This window comes from Myotis lucifugus, unplaced genomic scaffold (genome assembly GCF_000147115.1).
Source record: "Myotis lucifugus unplaced genomic scaffold, Myoluc2.0 scaffold_104, whole genome shotgun sequence".
In the NCBI taxonomy this organism is placed as follows: domain Eukaryota; kingdom Metazoa; phylum Chordata; class Mammalia; order Chiroptera; family Vespertilionidae; genus Myotis; species Myotis lucifugus.
The window spans coordinates 4,154,091-4,160,035 of record NW_005871152.1 but is presented as its reverse complement, the minus strand read 5'-3'; the positions used below and the strand labels follow the sequence as shown (position 1 = coordinate 4,160,035).

Here is a 5,945-nt window from a genome sequence, read left to right as displayed (position 1 = left end):
TATTAGTTTCCTATTGCTGCTGTAACAAATTACCACAAACCTAGTGGCTTAAAACAGCAAAGATTTTCTTATGTTCTGGAGGCCAGAAGTCCAAAATCAGTTTCCCTGGCTAAAGTCAGGGTATTGACAGCACTGGTTTCTTCATGAAACTCTAGTGGAGAATACAATTCCTTGCCTTTCCGAGCTTCTGGGGCTGCATTTCCTGCATTCTGTGGCTCTTTGCCCCTTCCTCCATCTTAACAGCTAAAAGTTTAGTATCTTTCAGTCTCTGCCTCCATTATCATATGATCTCCTCTCTTTGGTTGTAGTGTCTCCTTCTGCTCCCTCTTATAAAGACACTAGAGGCCTGGTGCATGAATTCGTGCACAGGTGGGGTCCCTCAAGCCTGGCCGGCAATTGGGGCCTATCAGGGCCAGCTCTGCTCCCTCTTATAAAGACACTAGAGGCCTGGTGCATGAATTCGTGCACAGGTGGGGTCCCTCAAGCCTGGCCGGCAATTGGGGCCTATCAGGGCCAGCCGGCTGCGGGTCCAGTGCGCATCATAGCAACTGGTCGACTGCTTGTTCGGTCAACTGCTCGTTCGGTCGACTGGTCATAATGGTCACTTAGGCTTTTATATATATATATACTAGAGGCCAAGCGTGCGAAATCACATGAGACCCAGACCCCCACCGCGCTGCAAGACCCATCAATGCACCTCCTGGTGACTGGTCGTTTGGTTATGGCATTATAGCCACTGGCCTTTTATAATATAGATCAGGGGTCCTCAAACTATGGCCCGCGGGCCACATGCAGCCCACCGAAAACATCCCGCCCGCCGGGTGTTTTTGCTGCCGCTGTGTGCATAGGAATTTGTTCATAGTTTTTTTTTTAAACTATAGTCCAGCCCTCCAACGGTCTGAGGGACAGTGAACTGGCCCCCTGTTTAAAAAGTTTCAGGACCCCTGATATAGATCATTGGGCTCACCTGGATGTCCACCCATTTTCAATCCTTAATCACATCTGCAAACTCCCTTTTGTCATATAAGGCAACATTCACAGATTCTGACATACACATCTTGGGGGACCATTATTGAACCTACCATAAGCTTTATCTACTTATATCCAGAATGAGGTCCTAAAACAATGTATTTGATATAATTGGCTCAGGCCAAACAGATGCTTTATTTTCCTAATTTCATTCAGACTGCTTTCATGAAATATTTTTCTGGGGGGAAAAATAGTATATAAATGCTTAATGAGCTATTTCAAAGCAACAAATCAAGTTACATACAGTAAAGTTTTTGAAAACTTTGGCATATGATTATACTAGGTTGTTTGATAGGATAAGAGTTGAAGACAAGATAATAGTCTAGTTGGGGAGACAATATACATAAAAAGGTATCTAGAACTTAACTTTGATATTATAAAGTGCCCCTTTATCAATGGCATTCTAAGAATTGTCAGAAAGGTGTCATTGCTTTCTCAAAACTTAAGTCATTTAAATATTTTTTAAATTATAAAATAAAACAATCTTAAAAAAATATACCTAAATATATATCCAGTTGGTACCATAACAATACAGCGAACTATTCTTATTGCTATAAAGTTCAACAATGTGTATTTTTCTAATGGGATATGTCCTAAAGTAAAAAGAGAACTGCAGAAATCATCTTACACTGTCTATAATGATCATGTTGGTGGCAGTGTTAGTGTTGTTATTCTGAGATTGTGTGGGATAAAAATACTGTAGGATAAGGCAAGTGAATAATGTGGTATTCTAATCCTATCATTCTATTTGTTGCTTAAGACTGGGATTCTTCGAAAAAGAGAACAGATTATTGGTCAGCTGCTAGAGTACATAAGAGACACATTCTTAACATTACATGGTTTCTGGTTTTACGGAAATGAATTATACCTAAATCTGATCAAGCATCTACCAAGGAAATAGGACAAAAATGCCACTGAAGGGATGCAATTGGCATGATTATTTCTTCAATAAGTTGCAAGGGGGAAAAAGTGATGGAGGGGAACTTATAGAATGAGACGTACTTAGGAGATATCAACCAGTCATAATGATCGAACTGATCTGGACCTTGAATCAAAGAAACTTAAAAATTGAAAAAAATTATAATTTATGACAACCAGAAATTTGAATACTGACTGGTTAATGATATTAAGGAACTACTGTTAACTTTTCAGATGTGATATGGTATTTCAGCGATGTTTAATTTGGGGGGGGGATATTTATTAACATCTTTGAGTCTCAATTTCCTTATCTGTGTCATTAACAATTCATAGAGTTTTAAGTGTTAAATAAGATAAAGCACTAATATAGAAAGTATTTTATGTACTCTCTGGCACATAGTAGATTTACAATATGTTTAGGCGATTCATTTATTTAATCTATTAAAAATATTTAAAGATAACATGTAGGCTAACCGCCTTTCCAGCTTTCAAGCATGTCTCTGATGGGTCTGATAGCAATAGAATATTAGGGATAATTAATGGCTTTATAGTTATTAGCGATGGATCTGATTTTCTTTTATCAAATACAATATTATCAAGAGTCCCAAACACATAAAATAAAAGCTGAGACACTTTGAATTCAAGGCAGCAATGGTATCCCTTTCATGGTATGATCCAACACAGAATTTAAACATCTCAGTTTTTTGAATTATGTCTGAGTTATTGCTAATTTTGAATTAATTGAGAGCCTTGATTTAATTTATTTCAGAAGGGTGGATTTCCTATTAAATCTCAGTATCAACTAAACATGTATTATGTAATATGTGCCAGTTATTGTGCTGGTTGCTGCAAAGATGCAGAGATCTTTATTTTCAGGAGCTCACAATCTAGGGAAGACAGCCAGGTAAGTATGTTATTGCAGAAAATATGATATATTGCATATATTCACAAATGATCATCTTAAGAAGGAAGTTACTAAGATGAAACCCTTTCACGTAAAGAGAAAAACTATGTGCAAAAGCTCCTGACTTCCAGAACATTACACTGGTCTGTTTTTCTCCAACTGTACTTACTGCTTCTCAGTTTCTTTTGCTGGTTTCTTCTCACATTTCTTACATTGAATAGTTGGAATTTCATATATATATATATTCACTTCATAGATCAACTTATATATATATTATTTATAAGATAATGACTCCCAAACATATAACAACAGCCCAAACATATAACCTCACCTCTCTCCTAATTTCCAAACTGTGTTTCATCTCTATTTGGGTATCTAAAAAAGCCTCTGAAGTCAGCTCCTCTTTTTGTCTCCACATCTCAGTTAATGACAACTCAGTTCTAGTTCTTCAGGCTAAAGTCCCTTGATGTCATCCTTGACTCAGTTCTCTCCCTCGCCCTGTCCCCTTCCTCTCTCCCTTTCTTCCTCTCTCTATCCCCCTCCCTTCTTCCTTTTCCCCTCCTCCCTTCCCCCCCTCTCTCCCTCTCTCCTCTCTCGTCTCTCCTCTCTCCTCTTTGTCTTTGTCTCCATATCTGTTCTTCCAAAATTTCTGTCAGTTCTAACTTCAAAATATATTCAGAATTTGACCCCTTTTCACCATCTCCATTCCTGTCTGGTATTTTTGTTCCCTGCAGGCTATTCTCAGCAGAGAAACGGGGTGATTCTATTAAAGGATGTCATATTGTGTCATCCCTCCATTCCAGTGCTTCTCAGCTGGAGGGATATATTGCTCTCCTGGGGAAATTGGTGATCAATGTCAAGACATTTTTGGTCATCAGGACTGGTAGGAGTGTGTGTGTGGTGCGGGGGGGAGGGGGGGGGGGAGGCGGGGGGAGGGAGAAGATGCTGCTAACATCAAGTGGGTAGAAGCTAGGGATGCTGCTAAACATCCTACAATGCACAGGATGGCCCTGCCCAAACTAAGTATTGTCTGGCCTACAATGTCAATAATGACAGGGTTGAGAGACCCTGCTGCAGTCAAAACCCTAAAAAGACTTGACATCTCAACCCTTACAGTAGCCTAAAAAGCCTTGACTTTAATGTGTCTCTATACCTCACCAAAGCTTATAGGACCAATCAGTAAAGTAGCTAGTGCCCTACTTATTTTAATTCTATGATTTAAATATTAAAGAGGAACAAATATTTTCAAGATTTTTCTCTTTTTGTTTAAATTCCTACTTATGTTCACTAGGGGGAGCACTTCACTACTAAATAATACCCTACAATCTTCATTTGTTGTGCAGCCAGCCATGGGAGGCACTGTAATAAGAGCAAGCATTCTCATTGCTACTCTTTGCAACAGCAAGTTTTATTAAATATGGGCTAGGTATTGTTATAAATGGGAAAACCTATTTGCAAAAGCAATTGGTTTTGCATAATTCCAGAATATAACTTTTCAATTCAGTCAACCAATTAGCTCACACACACAAAAAGAATTTAAAATGTTTGCCTTTGGAAGTATCAATTTTGAATTCAGAAGTTTTATTTGAAAAATAATTGCTTTTAATATCTGTCTTGAAGTTATGCACACATTCCTTTCTCTCCAAAGCCTGTGAGGGAGTTCCTCTACCCACTATACCTGGAGGCAACATGATGAGTCAGGGAATCAGCAGTCCTAAGTCAAAAACCCTCCATGGAGTTATACAATACACAGCCCATGGTTGATGGCCTGAGACTTGGAACACCTGCTGGCTGGAATGGTGTGCTCTGAGCCGAGCTACTGCATGTATTGGACAGCTCCTGAACGATCACTTCTTTATAGATTTTGCTCATCTTTGTGCACTTCCTGTGGCATGGACTTTTCTTTGAGAGGTTAGTTAAGGCCTCCCTTATTTGTTAGTAATGGGAAAGATCTTCCAGGATACCAGGGACTCATATGGATGGGGCCATTTAGCTTCTATTGAAAGCCCCTCTTTTCATATTCTTAATGGTTAATTTAAGCTAGAAAAATCATGTCTGCCTTGCCCATATAACAACTAATCAAACTGTTAGCTATTTCTAGTCATGATGAGAACTGTAAATTTTCTTTGAATAAAATCACTAACTTCTGTTGAGTGAATGGCGAACATTATTGAGGCATTGGGCCAAATGTATCACATGCATTATCATCCTATATAATAAAAGCCTAATTGACCGAATGGTGGAACGACTGGCGGAATGACCGGTCACTATGATGCACACTGACCACCAGGGGGCAAATTCTCAACACAGGAGCTGCCTCCAGGCCCCAGGCCAGCCAAGGAGGGTGCCAGTGGGGGGGCCCCCCCATCACCCCACCAGTCGCCCCGCAGAGAGAGGCAATTGGCAGTGGTGGGGGGCAGGGCCAGTGAGCAGGCGGCGCCAGGCTGGCCAAGGGGGGTGCCAACGGTAGCCCCTGATTGCCCTGCTGGTTGCCCCACAGATCAGCCCTGATCACCAGCCAGGCCTAAGGACCCTACCCGTGCATGAATTTTGTGTGCCAGGCCTCTAATTCTGAATAATAAACTAAGCATGTTTCAAGTATGTCAGGTCTGGCTTAAGAGATTCACTGAAAATTAATAAATGGAAATGGAAATAATGATGCAGTAGAATAAGTGTGAGAGGGTAATCTGAGAAGCCTGGAGTGTAGCTAGAAGGAAAGCAGAGCATTAGGAAGAATGGAGTTCAGATAGAAATCAACAAACACCAAAGGCCAGCATAATTAATGCATCCATTTGTTACCACTAGAAAGACTTTATACAAGTCAACTTAGTCTGGGTTATGGCATAGTTATCCTACTGCAGGGTGTCTTCATAGTCAAACTAGCAGTTAAAACTAATGGTTGGTAAATATATATATACTAGAGGCCCGGTGCACAAAAATTTGTGCACTCGGGGGGGGAGGGGGGAGTCCCTCAGCCCGGCCTGTGCACTCTCGCAGTCTGGGACCCCTCGGGAGATAACGACCTGCTGGCTTAGGCCTGCTCCCAGGTGGCAGAGGGCAGGCCCAATCCCTAGGTGCAGCCCCTGGTAGGGCT

The 5,945-nt window shown here is 40.8% G+C and overlaps 1 long non-coding RNA gene across 1 annotated transcript; it reads left to right on the top strand.

Annotated features, from left to right (window-relative positions):
- The first annotated feature begins 1,427 nt into the window (after nt 1-1,427).
- LOC111826814 lies at nt 1,428-5,009 on the top strand. The gene is made up of 2 exons (XR_002830248.1): nt 1,428-3,734; nt 4,500-5,009. It is a non-coding gene; the product is annotated as an uncharacterized LOC111826814 (long non-coding RNA).
- Nucleotides 5,010-5,945: the final 936 nt, after the last annotated feature.